Raw genomic sequence first — 21,105 nt, forward strand, 5'->3', positions numbered from 1 at the left:
CTCTACTGCCTGCTGTTCAGCATGCCAGCAGGAGACACATGACCTCTAAGCCACATTGCACACATCTGGAACAGGAGTATGGGCATATAGATGGATGGCTGTTTACAAGGTTCCTTACAATAAAAAAACCACCATGTAAATGTACAGTTCCACCTTTTGTCAGTAAGACTGAACCTTGTGATCCCCCAAATATATATATATATAAAAAAGAAGAAGTAAAAATGGAAAGGTCAACATAGTCTTCATCTGAGAAAAGCAGTAATGAACTAATGTTCATACTAGGGATGCAAACAATTAATCGACTATCGATTAATTGTCGATAAGAATTTAATCGATTAAATTAAATTACTTGCAATTAATCGTTCCTTTTCAATGGGAGTTTTACTGTGAAATGTAAACAAGCAAAGCCGACATAATGTAAATGTAAACAAGCAAAGCCGACATAATGTAGCGGATCTCTGTGTAAACGTGTGCAGCACTGCAGCACACAAGGGAGAGAGGGAGAGGAGGTGAAAAGAGACAACACTGTTACCTGTTGTAGCTATACGGGACTCAGGCTGTACCATCGCTAACACACAGACGACCAGTGAGTAACGAGTCAAAAAGCCGCCGACACGGAGCTGCCTGAGGAGTTGTAATGCAGCCTGACCGCAGCTCAAACCGACCCGGTGCCTCAGCAGGGCGACCAAGCTTTGATAAACACACCGGATCCGCGCTGGTTTACAGTAGCCTTCCGTAGTTTAGCCGGTCGCTACCGGAGCTTAATTAAAAGAAAAAAAGCGCTCGTTGCGGTGCCGCGGAGAACAGCGCGTGTGTCCACGCTGTGTTGGTTTATGTAACTTGAGGGGACAAATGAACCACATGTTTATTGTCATGCATTGCTGACCTGGGCATTGTTTCTCATTAAATTAGAAAACCCTTTCCTATCATTCCCCTTTTCCCTGCATGGTTGAAGGAGATTGGCTCGCGTGCACACTCCCACTCCCTCCTGCCGAAATGTCACCTTAAGTCACATAAACCAGTACGGGTGTGTGGACACAACCACCTGTATTGTTGTCAGCGCCTCATCACCGCTGGTGTTAAAAGGCTCCGTTCTTTCTGCAGTCAGGTTAAAGCGCACATCCGCCGTGTTGGTAAACAAATAATCCCTCTGTATCAACGGAGGAAACCGTGCTTGAGCAGCTTGGGTTGGAGGTGAGTGCGGGCCAGCGGGGGACAGAGGAGGGGGGGCATTCGGGCTTCAGCGCGGTGCGGAACAACTGGCCCTATAGTGTGAGTGCGTCCTTATCTGGCTTTGCCTTTCAGCAAGCGCTGTTTTTGTCAATGTTAAAAACAATAACAGCAACAGCTGTCGGCAGCTGAGATCGCTGTGCCGTCACCATAGAAACGCAAGACGCATTACGGCTCATTCGCAAAATACCTTTCAATGGAAACACCCGCAAATGGCAATTGCACTTTTTCGAAGTTTCAGAAATATCACTTTTATTTTGCGAAAATCTGTAATGGAAACGCAGCTCTCATCTCATCTCATTATGATAGGACTTCAACCTCAGAGCTCTCTGTCCCAATAACGTGCTACTTAAACATTTTCATTGTGCTGTGCTCTTTAAATAAATTAACAAATACTAGTGTAAAGTCCATAAGGAATGTTGATCTTAAATTTTCCCCTTAAATTTAGGTTCTCAGGAAAATCGCCGCTTATCAATTAATCGATCATCGATCGATAAGGTCTATCAACTATCGATTAATGAATTACTCGATAATTTGCATCCCTAGTTCATACCAAGGAGTATAGTGTATTACATCTTGTTGTGGACATTATTGTCGGACTCCTGCAAATATTAATATTTTTAATTAAAACACACAGGCACTCTAAATGGATTCCCCACTAATTTAACTCACCAGATTGAGTAATTCATGGTGGCACCTATGAAATGAATAACAGTCAAATTGCTGTGAAGAAGAAGAAACTCACAATTGGGAACACAGCAGGACAGAAGGGGAGAACAAATCACTGATATTACATGGGCTATATTATATCAAGTTGAAGGTTTGGGCCCACTTTAGCTTTTACAAGGCTCAGGGCACAAATACAATCAATAAAGTCAACGTGACATAAAGTCCCATACACAACCACACACTGCCAGAACTGGCAGGCCAGAGATGCTGTGCTGCACACACTCACACACTTTAACTACTCACACACTTGTGTCAACAGTCAGACTCTTTTTCTTCTGGCGGAGACAGCAGCTCCTTGACTCGCACAAACTGACGCCAATGGCTTCATGACAAGTCTGCCAATAAGACTGAACATGCACACAAATGCACTTAATTTATTAATCTTTGCATTTTATTGTTATTCCTTGTTGTACATAACATCTCAGTTGCCAAATTTTGTAATTTGTACTTTTTGCCAATGCAGGTGTGTTTTGTCTTCACCTAATATCATGATGTTTTGTGGATAACACTCTCACTGTATATTGTGATACTGTCGCTATTGTGAGCAATATATTCCATTGTGGGTTAATCTGTAATTCCCACTACTTGTTCAGATCAGAATTAGCCATGGATGATATGAAAGCTCTTACAGTGATTAGTGGGGGTCAGTGAATATGCTCATGTGGAAGTATGAGTGACTCATGATACAGATGGAGAGAGAAAGTGGGAGAAAGAAGGGGGGGGGAGGGGGGGGGGGTTGAGAGAGAGAGACATCAATCTTCTCGGTGCCCCCTGTGGTCTGGGGTACCTGTCCTGTTTCTGACATCAACAAAGCCGAAGCCTTCTGGGTAGTAATCAATCAGTCACACTCCGACAAGCTGGCGGAACTGAATGGTGTGTGTGTGTGTGTGTGTGTGTGTGCGTGTATTCAAGTGGGCACAGTAGACAAGGAAAGGATGAGTAGAAAGAGAGATAATGGAGTGTGGAAGGTAGGGGGAATAAAGAAAGAATGGCAAGTGGAATGTGAAGGAAGAGGAACTGACGGATGAATGTAATAGAATAATGAAGTGGATAAATGAGGAAATGATGAGAAAAGGAGGATCAGGAAAGAAATAGAGGCAGTAGGAAAAGAAAAAGTAAAGACTGACTGAAACTAACCATGTTTTTACACATTAAAACATGGTTAGTAATTTAAGTAGTTTCCTGAAAAGCCCCAATACCATTAACCTACTGTGCAGTAAAAGCAGTGATGAAAAAACACTTCACTGTCTGAAATTCACCATCCAATAAGTGCAATCAGGCAAAATGTATTCCAAAGTGAAATATACTATAATTTACCACCGATTTCATTTATGAACAACAAATCACGCCTCTTTAATCAATGGCAAATTACAAATTTTCAATGGTTAGACAACATTTGTTTCATTTTCATACTACTAAAATATTTCACAACTGGGTGAAGAGACTGGAGATGTTTCCTCCAAGCACCTTCACAGAGACTCTAATCTGACTGTGTTTACTTCATATTTCTCTGTGAGCAGAGCAGATGAAGGAAAACGGTAATCACAACGACAGACTGTGCCCAAAATTCTATTACTCACGATGAAACACCACCTAATACCAGAGATTATTCATGCCCAGCCAGCACCCATGGCTCACCCACACAGGTGTTTCTACTTATTTTGCCTGAATATACCTCTTCTTAGGTGCATTTACACACAACTTGCCTGTCAGTTATGTTTCGATACCTATTAACATAGAAAAACAGCCTTTACATCTAAGTTCCTAATATCATTAATAATGGCAGTGGTACATTAATTTAGCCCCGTTAGTCATGACGGTGACTGGATGCACAAAACCAGGAGTCTGTAATTCAGCCACTTTATTCCTGCCATGACATTAAAATACCTTGAATGAAAAAGGACAATTGGAAAAATTTCTGTGGTGGCCGAGCTTCAGCCTGATAAGAGATCTAATTAGCCATGAGTGAAAACACCTGTGTAGGTGTTTCAACATTTAAAACCTGCGTTTAGAGCTCGACCTCACAAAGTGCTTCTCAGAGCAGTTAGAGGGTTCAGATGAGCAGCATTTGGAAATGCTCTAACAACTGTTCACGATTTGGTTGCAGGTATTTGTAAATGTTCATGTAAAGTGTTTCCTAAGTTCTTTAAAACAATTACAGTTTTAAGCAGTTCACTTACATTGTGAAACGTGTCATTCACAGTAGTAGATATGTTGACCATTTTCCATATTACTTTTTTAACGTCACAAAGTTAATTAGCAAGTTATTTACCTTAATATAAGATATAGCTATTTGTTGTCTACACAAAACTCGTCAAGTATCTGCTGTTGTCTTTGATATGTTCCTGGAACTGCATTTTTATTACACCACAGCTTCATTTTATCCACCTTTCTTCGTTCCAATATTTTTTTGTTGGTTTGTTTTTTTCCCTTTACGAATTGTGTTTTGCAATGTCTTTATAAGAACGAAATCAATGTGTCCTGGGGTATAGCGAGACCAATAAAAATAGCTATAGATGTAAAAGTTTGTGTCAAGTTCAAAAGATTCAAAGAAAATATCTTGAAAGGTTGTTAAATATGAATAGCGTTGTGGTCCGTTAAGAAATGTCACTTAAGATGTTTCCTGAGGTCTCCTTAAAGCCCCTTAGTCATCTCCCACTGGGACATCGGACCTCCCAATCTGGCACAACAATACTGTAAACTGGTCCTCGTAAATCACCAAGGATCTCTATTGAATTAGCTTTGCAGCCAGATCAAATCTAGCATAATTGGTTAAATGCATTATGTTGATTAATCAGATCTGCTAGCTGTAATGAGGTAACAAGCAGTACAAGAGCAGATCTTTGTTTTTCTTTCTTTGCTCATTCATACTTAGAAATCTTTATAAATGACCTGACAAATAGGGGCAGGTTTCTTCCTCCTGTTACTGTCAGTCTCTCACTCAGCTTCTGTTTTTTTAATTGCTCTTCCATTCTGTGTCTCAGGCTTCTGGTAAAAGCTCTTTCTACCACCACCCCCTTCTATCTCATTATCTTCCTCTCTATCTTCTGATGCATCGGCTTTTAGAAATGAAAAACTTTGCAAAGCAACAAAACTGTCCATTCTAATGAAGAAAATCACATTCTTCTGCTCTCTAATCACAACCAGTCCATCAGTGAATGCTCCTCACATGTCGCCTGTATTAAAAGGGATGCTGCTGTGCTCTGAACAATGCTGTAATTACTGAGCACATTTTAGAAAAAGCGCCACCAAATCTTTCATTCCAAAGACGTTCAATGAATTTGTGTCACAGAGGAGGAAACTCTTTACAACTGTCAAGTACTTCTTCAGCAAAAAAACTTCCCACTGGTTTCATATTAATTGTCATCATGACAGTATGCATTTATACAACACAGTATGAGATAGCACTGCTGCTGACCACTGTTTATTCCTATTCAAACCGTCTGCTGAGCTGTGTTGTTGTGAATGATTATTTCAAAGTTTGTGGTTATGCGAAAAAAGAGACAAGTTGACATGTCAGTCAGAGGCCACCCTGTAAAATCTTGTTCTGGTTTTGGGATTCACTTATTATTATGGTGATGTAAATTTGGATCTCTCCTAATGAACATAATGAATTTAAAATGACTTGTCTCTTTAAGTAATGGACAGTATTTCACAATGGATATCTGACATTTTGATTTCCATATTAAGTGTAAATCACACTAAATAATACAAGTTCCAGCTCAGTTTCACCCTACACAGTTTCTGCCTCACATCTCTCCCTAACCATCATCTCTTCAACTCCTCTGCATCCCTTTGGGAAGGCTTTTAGCCTTCACTCCTGGCTTTGTCCAGTGGTTGTCCAGAAAGGTGAGTTAAAGTACTGTGGCGCACAGACAATATCTTACTCCCCAACTCATCTTCGTTAATCCTGTCCAAAGGGGCCTTTAGTCTCCTAACCCAGCATCTGACTGCTAACTGCTTGGTAAAAGACTGTAGATGTGGTTTGGGGCTTATTTTTCATTACAGAGTCAACTTAAATGTCACATGGAGGAAATGGGGGAGGGTTATAACAAGAGCTGCAGGTCACTGGTGCTTCAGTCTGAGGCCAAGTTGTGGTGGTCTAAGTATCTATAACTTTAAGCCTTCAGTGATACAACTTTCTCTTCTTGGAATGAATGAAAATCAGCCTCAATCCCTGACAAGTGGCTGGAATAGTGTGCATTTCCCAGCAGCATTGGTAATGGGAGCAGTTGGGGTATCAGCTATTTGGATGCGAGAGAGACCAATTGGTTGGTTCATGAGCCAGGACAATGCCATAAGTCCTGGCTTACAGCGGCAGATTGCAAAACTAAATTGAATAGATGGTCAAGCATGATATGAAAACATACATACTCTGTCATGCTGTTTGTATGTGCTTCATGTGGTTGGTGAACACAGCTACTGTATGCATGTCTTTATGTTCTCTGAAGGGGGAATCGCAATCCCAACACTTAAACCCCTGCCTAGAGGACATTATTAAATATCATTGTAAAACTGTGACAATGACATGATGGCAAAATTGACAGAATATACAAAACTCAGGGTAAAGGTTTGCATTACAGTAACTTATTTCCTGTGGCTTTATTTATACAGATGCATCTGAATAAGATAAATCTGGCCTCATCCATTACCTCAATAAGTGAGCTGTAGCATTCTACAACATCAAGCTTGTGATACCAGTCTTATCTGTCTATCTGGGGCAAGTCGGAAAGAAGTGGCCGGCTGGCTGGCTGTATGGATACCCCACAGCAGCAGTTAACAAAATGGTTAGTTTGAAAAGTTTACATTCTTGCTACAATCATCTTAGTCGTAATGGCTTCAATAAACCAGACTCCATGTGTCCCCAAAATTCTCAAACCACTAATGGAGCATAACCCACTGCTGTTCATCTCTGTGTCCAGTTTGTTCCCTTTACACCATTTGTGTCTGTCAATCAATACCAATACTAGTAAATGTGGCTGCTACAGATTATTGGCCTATCTGCCCTAAAATCTCAATAAAGAAACAAGCTCCTTCATGAAGCCAAGACATTAGAGCCAAATGTGTCTGTTTGTGCATTAGCTGAAGTACGCCATGCATACAATATGCGTATACATTTGCTAGCACACCAAAACACCCACATAGTACATACACTATAATATGCAGTACAATATAATAGGCTCTATGCCCTTGGTAAACACAACAACATCATTGTGCACAATTTGTTCACATTCTCCATTTTGAGTGCACACACACCCTACAGTAAGTGGTCTTTTCTTTGTGATGCGATTCTTTGTGCAAGTGATGAAATATGAGTTGTCAAACTCAGTCAGTTCCTGCTCTTGTTAGCTATGTCGTAGTCGGCAAATGACGACTGAAGTTGAACTACAAGTTGATACTTTCACATAAATTAACTGTGAAACATAGTTGACTAAATTACAACATACGTCATTATTCAACCAACATTTACTTTGTGTTTGGCTCAGCAGACACATACTGGTGCAAGACATGCCAAAATTTTAATTGACATCTGTTGTTTGTTTCAATTTTGGGTTTTTCATATTTTTATGCATAATTTCCCTTGATCATGTCTCAATGTCTTTTTAGTTTTTTTGTTATTCTACTGGTTCTGCCGGTCACAAAAAGTACAAAGTACAAGTGTTTACTCCAAAACAATCACTTTTTTAGCTTTCTCTCTCCAAGGTGTTTAAGATAGTACTTCGAATTTTACATTTATTAAAAGGAGCACACCTCTCACAAACTGGCTCCTCTGACATTTCTGAACTGGTAACAGACAAAGAAGTGCTTGAATACAAAGCCAACAAGTTAACCAGTTTGGTCATCAGTCATCATTTCCAACAATAGTTCTAATCCCAAATGTATCGTTAAGTTAGCAATCATAGCTGGTCAACCCAGTGGGGCATTTAGCTGCTAAAAAACAGATATTATAATTCCTTCAGGAGCTGATGTAGAACAGATTTCAAGAATTGCTAGTTTTCCTCATCCTGTACCTGGCCCTAATGAAATCAGTCAGTACAGGTTTAACATCAGTGCTCCTTTGCATTCAACATGCACAGAGACGCTTGACCTTATCAGAGCATACACAGGGTCACTGACTGAGTGAGAGAGAGAGAGCTCTTGCATTCATTTCAATCTGTGTAGCTTTGGACCACAGGATGAACTACTGGTGCTGCCGTTGACCAGGGGCCGTATTCCTAAAGATTCTTAGTGCAAAGAGTTGCTCCTAGTGGCCAAATTCTAAGAAAATTCTTAGAATCATGATGTTTTCTTAGAATTTCCCCTAAAAGTTAAGAGTAGATCCTAGTAAAGATAAAAGCTATTCCTAAAGAACCCTAGCTCTTAAAGTAACATTGCGGAGTTTTTCGGCCTTAAAATAATGTTTCCAGACTCATTGCAATGGTAGAAAAATGGTTAATAGGATGAATGGTGCTGCCGCCGCAGCCTGAGCCGGGTCGCGTCGGCTGAAACTGCACTATGTAACTTCCCTGCACGGGTACGAAACACCGCCCCCCCTCCTCCCCCCTCCCCTCTGCGTCGAGGGAGAGACGTGGTGGGTAAAAGCGAAACTTACGGTTCCCCTACGGTCGCCGCCGCCGCCGGGTTTCCTTGTTCTTTTCTTCTCCATTGCTGTTCACTGGTTTGTGGTAGATTTCAAGGCCAACCAACACTGATTCTTATAGGCCAGTCAGCAATCACAGACACTGATGAAAGCTGAGCCATTTTACCCTCGTTAATACCAAATTGAGTTGAAATGTTGAAAGTTGAAAGTGCAAAAATTACCAGCATGGTAATTAATATAAGCAAATAAATATAAGTTTCACTATGTGAATACTGTGCAAGTTTTCACACATTTTGTGGGATAATTTTAAAGTATAGCTTACTATTCGTTTAACAGATATTTTCTTTTATGTGAAATATTTTTTACAATTACACAGTCTTCATAAGATTGGATTCTATGGTTAAATTTATCAATTTGAGGGTCCATCCTTTGCTCATTAGTTTAGTTTATTCGTTTAATAAGGGACAATTATCACCAAAAGTATATTTTTTATCTAGCTTTTTTTTAAAGTATATTTTTTGGACTTTTTGGCCTTTAATTGACAGAACAGTTGAGAGAGAGACAGGAATGGGAGGCAGAAAGAGGGGGAATGACATGCAGGATAAGACTGCTCGACACGGGATTCGAACTGGGTCACCTGCAGCGAGGACTATAACCTCAACACATGGGGCGGCTGCTCTACCAACTGAGCTAAACACCACCCCTTTATCTAACTTTTAGGATCAATCAATCACAGCGTTTGAAATGATGACTCATCCCTAGCAACGGGGGTCAACCCTAGAGGGCTGCATTGGGATTGGGTCCCGCGGGACCCAACCCAAATCTCGCGGGAGCGGGCGGTTTGAACCTTGCTGCGGGCGGGAACGGGCGGGTAAAACAAAACACTGCGGGAGCGACAGGGTGCACACCATGGATGTATTGTATTATTATATTATAGATCCATGGTGTGGTCACTGGTCTCAGTGTCACGGAGCGGATCCATGATAGTCCCCGCTGCAGTCAGAGACCCGCACCCATAGACATGTCTATGCCCGCACCGCTCCACGCCGCGGACCCCCACCCCCGCACCCCCGTCACACAGCCTGAGCTCAGTAACTTTTTACCCTCCTCATCTACTGTGTTTATTGGTGATAAACGGGCATTCTGCCGGTAATAACGGTGAAACCCGACCGGCTTGTTGTTGAATCTCGGACCCAACACGGCCGGAGTCACGAGCATTAATTAATTAATTCTCAACCTGGCCGCGGGCAAAAAAAAAAAAAAAAAAATTTTTTTTTTCCCCCTCAAGGTGGGGGGTCGATTAGTCGACTAATCGACATAAGTGACGACTACTGGTCGACCAACAAAATCTTTGGTCGGGGGCAGCCCTAGTAGCCATGCATGACCAAAAAGTACTACCATGCAAAAACTGCAAAAAAAACAAAACAAAAAAACAAATTGGTATCACAAAATCTGCATGAACACTTGTCAGTTTGTTACAATTTCATATTTTCATTATTATATCAATCATACTACACTATTTATCAAAGATGAAGGCTGAAAACCTGATCAGCATTCATTTCATCTCTGTCACAAGAGCAGCCAAAAATCACCATGTGGTGGCAAAGCAATTTTGAATACAGGGCGAGTGAAATGACAAACATTTCAAACAAAAACACCATCTGCCAAAAAATCAAAGTTTACAAAGTGCATTGTTGTGACACTGATGTAAATTATTTAGCTGCTCATGTCAGTACTTCTGCCTTCTTAATTATGGCCACAAAGGCTGTGTTTATTGTTAATCCTGAAATCAACCTCACACATGATTGCACAAGTACATACACATACGGACACTCACAGATGAAATCCAAGAGCAGATGGAAGAAAGAAAAAATAATTGCTGACAGCAAAATTAAATAATCAGAGAGGTTGAAGAGAAAATCACATCCTCCACATTGCTTTGGATGTGAAATAATGAAATTCACTTGACCTTCAATCTGTTTGGTGCCTTCGAGCCCTTCGTACCATCTCTGTCCATCAATCTCACATGGAGAGACAGAGAAATTGATTAACTTCATATTTCTTTTCAAGTACATGTTGCTTTGTGTTTCCACAGGAACATTATTAACTGGCTCAAGCTTCCCTCAAGCTTCAGAAAAGGACAGTAAAGTCGCTTTTCACTATGCGATGGACACAGAATTGGAAATCATATCAGCACTTTGCAGGTATCAGACACATCCACGGCTAATATATGTTTTATTTGCAGAATGCTTCCTCTTGTCTTCGCATTTCAGATGCAAAGGACACTGACATTCACTCTCATTATCGCAGAGGGCAAAGGGCTTTTCCCTTCGTTCTATGTAGAAGTTGAGATATTTGATGTTTTATATCATCCTTTGCCCTGTCTGCCCTTGCTGACTCCTCTAACTCCTACTCATATTCTGTATTCCTTTCCATAAAGCTCTCTCATCCTATGATCTGAAATCAAACCATGTATCCACACTCTCACGGCGGCATCCACGCAACACTGACACACGCTCACCTCTCCACTGTTTATCATTAATTAATATGATTTGTTCTCCCACCTGTTTTCATCATTTCTATTATTCAAACACTCTTCTGAGCATCCCTCAGCAAACAGCACAACTGTTGTTTGTTGCTTTGACTCCAAGCGTGTGCTAAAGTGAACTTGGGTTTCTCACGGAAGATTCCCATCTGTCACACAACTTGAAAGAGCTTTTCACCACAATGGCAGATGAAAGTCATGTTGAGATGGGAATTCGCATGTATACACTAAACCTCTAAACACACATGTTCAGAAATTAAACGTTTGACTTTTGCCAGTCCTTTCTAAAATAATAGGGCATCAGTGTGTAAAGCACAGCAAGATGAGGGCACAGTCACCGGTCTTGATTCTCTACAAGGTTTTCAAGATATTCAAAGCAAACAGTAATCAGGAAATGTTAATCAGGATATTATTTTTGTTTTTTATTTTGTCACAGCCCTTGTGCAATTTGTTTGAGGAGATGCTCTGATAATGACATTGAGATGAACACTGTGCAAATGAAATCAGACCTCTATTCTTTAACTACAATCTCCTGATGAAGACAGAGAGAGAGAGGTGAAGAAATCAGACCACTTCTTCATGGCTCATGGTCAGAGAGTGAGAAAAAAAATAGAGATGTAATGAGTAAAATAAGTAACATTTTTCTCAACCATTTCAAATGTCATTCCCAATTTCAATTACCTAAATGACAGCACAAAAATCATCTCCATTAAAGTTGGAGGAGAAAAAGTGTTTCGCTCAAAAATAAACACTGTACTTATACAAATGAAATCCGCCTTAATCATCACCTATGGTCTTCTAGTCCTGTGTGGTGGTGACTGTGTCTGCAGAGCCCCTTCCCCCTGCCTGTATTTTGCTCTTTTCTGGGTGGAGAGTCAGTGTTTTCTCTCCAGCCAATGACAGAGCTCAGGTGAAGTTTCGTGCAGCACAAGTAGGAGGGCTGCTATAGCCCCGCTAGCTGGCCCGGATGCTAGCGAGTGCTAGCCAGAGGATCTTTGTGCTAGCGGCGGATGTTATCCGACGCCACCAACGGCTAATAATTGCAGCGGTTGCAGCATAATTCTCGAGGCTCCCATTGCGGGTGACGGCTGGGTATCGGCCCACCGCTCCAGCGCTTTACTCAGACTGCATTTCCTTTTCTTTGCAGTCCTGAGTCGTCCTGACAACTGCTGCTTATTTATTGCTGTCAGGGGCAGGGGGCTGCACAGTGGGCCGTTTGAATGTTTTGTTTACAAAGTGAAACAAACAAACCTCCAGACTCTACCGTTAAGATGACATGCGAGAGATTAAACAAACTTTGAGTGTCCAAAAGGAGGGGTGCTCTTGCGCTTCAGCCGGTAAATCGGTGCTCTCAGACAGGACGGGTAAGTAGGAAGGGTCAATTGGGTCACTTCAACGAGGACTAAACCCAAAAGAAACAACTGGAGCACTCGATATAATGCAGAGATTTAATAAAGGTGCACAACGTTCAAACTTTGAGTGTCTCAACTGCAAGGCTCTGATGCTTTTTTCGTTTTTGAATTTATCTTAATTAACTGACTGAGGCATTTTTTTTTTAAAGGAAGGCAAAAATCAGGTTCATCAATGATGAAAATAAGCATTGTGTGCAGTCCAGTGGCCAAATTTCCAGAAACAGAAGATGTATTTCAGACTGTGAAATTTAATATCCTGAAAAATATGAAAACGATGTTGAAGAAGCTTCATTGCAGATAAACAATAATGCCAGAGGTGTTTAGAGGAAGTAAAAACACTTAGCAGCAGATAAAATAGGTAAGTAGAGTGCTTTTGCTATCATATGTATTGTACAATATAATATAAAAATTGAATATTATGGTGATCGGTACTAATCTGGTCATCAGCAACTTTTAAGAGATTACGTTTTACAGTAATGTTCCAAGCCCTGACTCATACTGACAGAGAGCAACAGTTTTGATTATCATGTAGATTTGTTTGTCTGTTGAATGTCTCTCCCACTAAATTTCAGCTTTGCATGATTTGCCATGATCAAGACTCCTACTAACATCTGTGTGAAAATGAGTCTTGATAATGACAGCAAGATGAACGTAGCAAAATGTGGAAATGAAATCAGGCGTCTATTCTTGAACTACAATGCCCTGACAGGGAAAGACAGAATGGGAGGGGGAGGAAGTAGAGGAAGGGGGGGGGGAGTGCACAGGTAAATTAGATTGAAAGGGAGAAAGAACGCCAGGCAGCAGAATGTGGAAGAAATGGAAATAAATCAAAAGTGTGAAAAAGAAATGATATACTGTGGTAAGGTGGAAAAAAGAGAGGAGCAGGGGGAGGCAGTGGGAGAGAGAGGGCGGTAAAGGAGCTCTGAAGAGGAAATCAGTTGCTTTCTAATGGGCACTGATTACATCTCCTCCTAAATGTCAAGTACATTTCCATTTAAAGTGCCTTGCTGCTTAAAAAGGCATGAAGAGAGGCACACCCAGACTACACACACACACACACGTGAGCTGATGTGAGGCACGCAGACCACAGCTGCACAAAGATGCAAATACATCTAAGCAACCAACACAGGCAGGCAGTTGATTCAATATTTGAGTCGACTGCGACTGTGTGTGTTTGCACGTATTTGTAACAATGTCTCCAAACCTTTCTCTTTGCATGGCCATGAATCATGGCAAAGTGACTCAGTAGCCAAACTACACCTTAGTCTCATCAATAAAATCCACACACGCACACACACTTCTTTATCCTTCATTTCAACCCGCCCTCAAATCTGCTCTGGACCAATGAGGCATGTCCTCCCACTGGGGTTCAGTAATGACTGCCAATCAGGATCACCGTCGCTGTGCCCAACAGCGAGGACCAGGAAGACAGATGAGTGGCCCCGAGGCCCCCGCTGCACTGGAGCGAACAGAGCTTAGGGATAGATTCAATATGTCACAATAACACACACACATGGTCCAACACTCCTGCACGCGGGGAGGAAAACCTGGTGTGAAAGAACACATTCTGGCAGTTTCATGCCAACGTACAAACACAGACAGCCATCCTTTCTCATCTTCTCTCCTGCATATGCACAATATAGGAAGCTCATAAATGCTACACAAGGACAAGAAAAAAGAGCACTGCAAAGGCAAGAGGTTTGAAACAAATGACATCCTGTTGAAATTAACTGGAGAGCATCAGCCAAGACAAACAGAAAGTTCAAGTTTCAAGTAACATTACTGACAAGATTTGCAACACAATCATTTCATTCATTTCTCTGTGCTTTGTAATATGGCAAAACCCATTTTCACCAAATGAAAATGGGGCCAGGTTTTCTCTCAGTTTTTCATAGGTGAACATCAACAGACCCCAACAGTCCAGCTTCACACTACAAGTTGCAACCCCACAGTAGGCCTACTGAAAACTAAGAACATTCACAGACCTTCAATGTGTCAATATGACTTGTAGCCTACAGTTGTATAAATGCTTGCCATCCAAATGTATGAAAAGCCTTTTGCTCTACATTAAAACCCTGGATAGCACATCCATTGGGGGAAAAAAGAAAAGCAAACAAGCAGACCTGCAGAGTCTCATTCACAAATCAACAGGTATCTCCGAAATCAATAAATGCAAATGTGTAAGCTAGCAGCAGCAGCTAGCCTATCACACAACAGCAGTGCAAAACACAGAATGAAAACAGCCACGGGACAGTAAAGGGAGAAAAAAAACATACAGTAAGGTAGACTTACCTTTTTTGACTTTTTCTTCGTGAAAACAAAGTGGTCTGTATCCAATGTCCACTTGTGAAGGTAATTTTCTTAGTTTGTTGGCACAGTTCCTCACGTCCTCATCTCTTCTCCATCTCTGCTCTCCTCGTGGCTGCTAGCTAACCACTGCAGCCGTAGGCTACGTACTTAGAACCGCTAAACCAACACTGAACGGTCATAACTTAATATAAAACTAAAAAAAAATACTATATTAACATACTCATGCTCTGTAATAACACAATGAACCTGCCTCTGATTCTGAGTTTCGTTTCGTATCCAGAGTGAATTTGTGGCTGAAAATGTGTGTAGCTACTACCGCGTCAAACCATGTGACTCTAATCAGAGGACGGAGATTTCACCTGTTGTCTCCTGGAAAGACGCAGGTGAGGGTGTTATACCATATCTGACCACATGCGGTGGTAAACATTGATCCGCCGTCACCACTGAGAGGGGCGCTGTTTCACTCATTTTAGGAAACTGGTGACTGGAGAAAGAAAAAAAACTTAGTGGTAGATGGTTTTAGTTAGAGCACTGGAAAAGAGAGTAATATTATCGGTAACGACCATATAATACATCCATGATCCATGGTAACGACACGCATTGGTCCAATGGAAGCTCCTCCTGATGGCGGGATATGGGTATTGCAAAAGCGCCCAAGAACTGACATCTCTGCATTGTTGGTGAATGAGCAAACGGTATTTTCAATAATTTAAGGACATTTATAGATCACCCACGTTAATAGCATCATTGAGGACCCTTTACAGATAAACATTAACACATACAGTAGGCGAGTAAAAAAAAACAAAAAGAAAACACGGCCGCATAGGCGGCGCTATCAATAGGCTAAGGGAAGCTTAGCTTCCCCTAGATTGTCACAGAAAATAAAATAAAATCATCACAAATAATAAAATGAAAAAATAAAATAATGTTTTTTTTTTCGTTGTTGTTTTAAAATTATATTTTAGAAAGAGGTGGGAAATACATTAAAACACACATTTTTAAAGTATTATCTATGTCGATGGTTTATTTATTTTTTATTTCAGTGGTAGGCCTATTTGACTGGTTATCTGCGTCATTACGTACACACGGCGTAGCTACAACGCGCAGCGTAGAAGCTTACCCCTTTGCCTCGCTATGCTAGTCACTGACAGTCCAGCGAAATTAAAAGAAAAAAGCCCGGTAAAACGGACATTAGAAGGTTTTTGAATATCAAAATTAACGAGTCCGAGAGTCCCATGAAGCAGCAGCAATGAAGCCGACCACGATGCTTCCACCACCGGCTGCCGCCTTCTCCCACTGGCCTCCATCATGACACCGGCTGCCTCCCCCCCGCATACCGGCCACTGCCCGCGAGTCACCGGTCTACCTCCGGACAGCCGCGCCCCCCCCCGAACACCTGCGCACACCCTCCTCCAGTCACTGGCCTAAGTTACGTCCAGACAGCGGCCCCGACCGCCCGGACACCTACTGCCTCCCTCCTCCAGTCACCAGCCTACCTACGGACACCTGTGTGAGTGCACATTCTCAGCGATACAGCAGTTGCGCAACTGGATGAGGACAATGGCACAGCAGATACTGTCAACTCTGTTGCTTCTGTACATCGAGAGCGACAACTAAGAGGATTTAAACCTGAAGAAATAGTTGAGAAATATGACACAAACGCCCCGTGGCGTATGCTGCTTAGGGTAAGAACATTGATTAGGTTAATTATGGGCTACTGCAACAGCAAAAAAAAAAAAAAAACAAGTAGAGAATGAAAGGAATCATTCTGCTGCATCTCAGTTTGATGAACATCAAAACTATATACAGTATATCTGCCTGGGTAAAGACTCTCTTTTTTCTTTTTCTTTTTTTTTTTTTTGTCCCGTAGCTTCCCCATTCCTTCTGCCCTAGCGCCGCCTATGCGCCGTTTTCATCAATTTACAAGCAAGTGGGCAACACACATACATTGGAGTGAATGGGTTTTCTGGGCGCTTTTGCAATACCCATATCCTGCCACTCGGGGCGCAAAACCCTTACCACGGAAGTCAATGGTGGTGTCCTTACTCTCTTTTCCAGTGCTCTAGTTTTAGTTAGCCTCGCGTAACTCCGAATTTCGTCTGCATTCTGGTTCCCGTCTGGGATACCGAAATCACCAAATTCACCAAAGTAAAAGTGTTCACCAACATAAAATTTATAAAATAGACATTAACTTGTAATACAATAAAAGCAAAATGTTAACTTAATGGCTCGGGGAAGAGTTTTACCGTATTTTATTAGCATGGTGCTTTTCTTTTGACGGAAAGGCGTCTCTCCCTGGATCCGTTTCCTACCAAAACAGCGAGTCAACGGCCCCAGACTAGGTTTTAGTGAAGGAGCCCTATCTAACCTCCAAAAAACACGTTCAATTTCTAACTATGATGAGCCACCAAGGCACATCTGAAAATAACAATCTTAAAGGGATATTTCAACCTTTTGACAAATTTGCCTATTGCCATAATCCCTATAGTTTTAGGAATAGACCCCTTCATGGCTTACGTCACGACGTTTGCTGGAGGCAAAACAACTGTCCTGGTGTCTGTTAAAGAGGTTTCTGTTTGAGACTGCTTTTATTTGAGAATTTACGGTCTGGAGTCAACTTTTTAAAATACCACTCACGGTCTGAGTGTTCTTGCATATTTACTAAAATATGCGTTTTCCTCGTCCATTCTTGCAAAAAACGGTCTGTTAAAACATGCTAATCAGCATTTACAAGCTAGCGCGTTTGAGATGTTTTGCCTCCAGCCAAGCCACGCCCCCCGAAATACGTCACAGTGTTTACAAGCTGTGAAGGGGCCTATAGGTTCATATTACCTTTAATTGGTGCAAGCTGCTTTTAGATCGGCGGGGCAGAGACGTGAGCTCTGCACAGCACACAGTATTTTCGCCTTTCCCTCATCAAACTCATCAAATAGCCTACACAATCCAACAAATCCAAAACGCTCTCTTGGACAAGTTGTGACCTGCACATTCACCACGCTATAAACTAGGCTAATAACAGAACGTTACGAGACAGAGTTGTTTTCGAGGCAAATGCGAAGCTGGAACTACATCCCAAACACAGCGTGACTTCAAAAGCATAAGTAGTTCCGAGTATTTGCTTCATCGCAATGTTACATAATTATACAATATTATTTCATAGTATGGCGAATGTGGAGGTCACAACTTGTCCACAAGAGTGTTTTGGAGTTGTTGGATTGTGTTGCTATTTAGTTTGATGAGGGAAACGTGGAAATACTGTGCGCCTCCGTTGCGTTAGCTGAGCAGCGCATCTCTGCCCCACCAATCTAATGATTTGACCTGTGTGCTATGCAACTATTCATCTAGAGTTATCTGGCATACTGTAGGCTATATGGCAGTTTTAAACATAATCAAGGCAATTACCTGAGACAAATGGCGTCTTATTTTCACATATAAAGCCTAAGCAGATTTGACACATCTGTTGATATACTGCAGAAAGTAAACGCTCACACCCTGAGGATAAATATGCATTAGTTTCAAAATGACGATTACAGATCTTGAATGGTCCGAAAGGTCAGTTCGGCAACCATCATCTGAAAAAAAAAACAGGCTTTTATGACAGGCTTAATTAAATCTATTGTTTGATATTCGCTGGTTCCAGAAAGTTGTAAAAGTGCACACAGGGAAATACATTAATTAACCAACACCACTCCCCCTGCAGTGGCTTGTACAAGGATTTTAATCTTCCAACAGTCCAGAGAAGATGCACAGTGGCTGTCTACAGTTCTAGTTGTTCTATTCAGCACTGAATAGTTGAACATCTTAACAAGCTGCACTTTCCATGTAGTCTATCCACAACAAACCTATTTAAAAAGCTTAAGTCTCAAGAGAATGAATAATTGTCTGGTAAATCTTCGCTTCAAGCTACTTCAAATCTGACAAGTGTCAAAACATGAGGTGCCAACACATCATGCCCTTGTGCACTACATTAAGGAAAGAATTACCCACAGCAGCTCCAAGACTAAAGGTGGTTAGAAGCAGAGAGGAGTTGCCATTGGATGGTAACCCTGTCTCGCTCTTCTCACTGTATCTAAATGAAGCCTTGCTGTCTCCTCTGCCCTTGTCAGCACTTGTTAACCTCCACATTGATTCTTCTGCACTACTGTACATCTCCTTTAATTAAAGACACCGGCTAATCTGGTTTTCCACCAAGCTGTATTTGCGAGCATGTAGCTGTCATGTCAAGATGAGTGTGGCTAAATATAGCACTTTACATTTACATGTATTGACGAGATGAGTTTTAAGGTCAGCGGAGGATTCAATAAAACTAGTTTGACCTCTGGTGAGTTTCACCAATGACTTTCACTTTTAATAGAGAAATGCTTTGCGTATGCAATGACCTGGGCTCAATCATGGTGGGAAAAGGCTATTGGCACATAAACCATAATTACAGTAAGGTAAAGGTGAGTGATGATTGGAATATTCTAAAATTCACTGTCTGTATTGCAAAACTCCCACTTCTATCCCCAAACCTGAGCAAGAACAAAATTTAATACAAGACTGCAGGATGTAACACAAGAAATAATCTTTTAATAAAAAAAAAACAACCCTACATTTACAAAAAAAAACCTGCTTTGATACCAGCAGCTGTTGGTATCAAAGCATTAAAATGCACGTGTCATTGTTGAAATCAATAAAAGCCATATATAATGTGTGATCCACTGAATCATGTTTGCAATAAAACCTTTATTTTCAACAATACAGCACCATCTCAAGAGTTTAAGAGTTACAGAGATTTGTGAAATATTAACAGTTGAAATGTTGTGCCTCTATAAAAGTACGATTATCTTGGAATATGAATATTAACTTCATGCCTAATTGGGCCAAAACAAAAAAAAATGATGTGTTTCCTAACAACATATTTGGACAACAAATGCCCAAACAATTATCTCCTGGAAACAAACTGCAGTTCCAGCAGCTGCTACTTATTTGCATGTGTTTCATGTATTAGAGTCCCACTGTAACCAGTAAAAACACTGATCAGCTTACCTCTATTTTACAATTATCAAGAGATCTCTCAGGGACAGCTTCAAGGTTTGGCAGAGCTAATTAGATTTAATAATGGCTCAGCAGCAGAGACAGAGTGCTTTAGTAAATGGGATAATAAAAATCCTTCCTTTTGAATGCTTGGGCACAAAGACAATATAAATAGCCATCATGAGGGGACAGTGTAAGGACACAGTACAATATGTCTTCATCCCACACAAGACATGTGTAAGTGACGGTGCTTGGTGCTCTGTGAGAGATGAGAACAGAACAGAAGAAAGGACCCATTTGAGCATCGATCACTTTTATGCCCCTGGTCTCAGGCACGTGCACACATAGGGCCCAAAGGGTGCTTGAGCCCCTGCCCTTTTTGCCTCGTATTAAAAAGTGCCCTTTTAAAAAAAAAAAAAATGTATTTTTTTTTTTTTTTTTTTCAATAAATGCATTCCTGTTGTGCATGAGGATGTTTACAACCGCGCTGTAAAAATGCCACGGTTATCTACCGTACGCATTTCCTTGTAATACACACGGTATTGTGTATGTACGTTGGTGTGTGTGTTGTCCGCTGCTGCTCCGCTCTGTACCTCACTGAGGAGCGGGGCTGCCCCGCGGTGCGCGCTCCCTCACATGCACGTCCAGAGAGAGAGAGAGAGAGAGAGAGAGAGAAGTAGAAGCTGCTGCCTCATCGATAACTCTGTGTGAGCCGCACATAGATGAGACGTGACAGTGGAGCGACTTGTGTCGAATCTTGTGAGTTATAAATCCACCAACATAACTTCCTTGTCGGTTCTGACAAGTCGCCGTCCACTTATTCAACGAGTTTAATATGAGTCATATTTCAGAAAAGCGCCCATTTGTGTTTGTTTAGCTGACTGCTTGTTAAGAGTTAAGCCCCAACCCCTCCTCTGTCTAACATCACCTGAATGTAGTGAACAACAACAGCAACAGGAGGAATCACTCACTCAGCTTGATTTCACTGACTATTTGAATTTGTTTCCAGATATTGAGTTACTGGTAATTGTGACTTTACTGTTGTAAATATTGCTGCTGTTCTGAAATATGCACAGTAGCAGTCACAGTAGTCATTTCTTGGTTGTGTGTGTGTAGCCTGTAGGCTTACCCTACTTCTATTTTGCACTTGCACTTTTTTTTCTGCAAGCCATGTTAATGTGCACCCAATACTAGGCTACCATATTAGCCTTAGCCTACCAGTTCAGAAGTCATGACTGAAATTGGTCCAGCGTGTTGACTGCAGTCCTGAAGGCGTGCAGGCT

This window comes from Trachurus trachurus (assembly GCF_905171665.1).
Source record: "Trachurus trachurus genome assembly, chromosome: 9".
NCBI classification, from domain to species: Eukaryota; Metazoa; Chordata; class Actinopteri; order Carangiformes; family Carangidae; genus Trachurus; species Trachurus trachurus.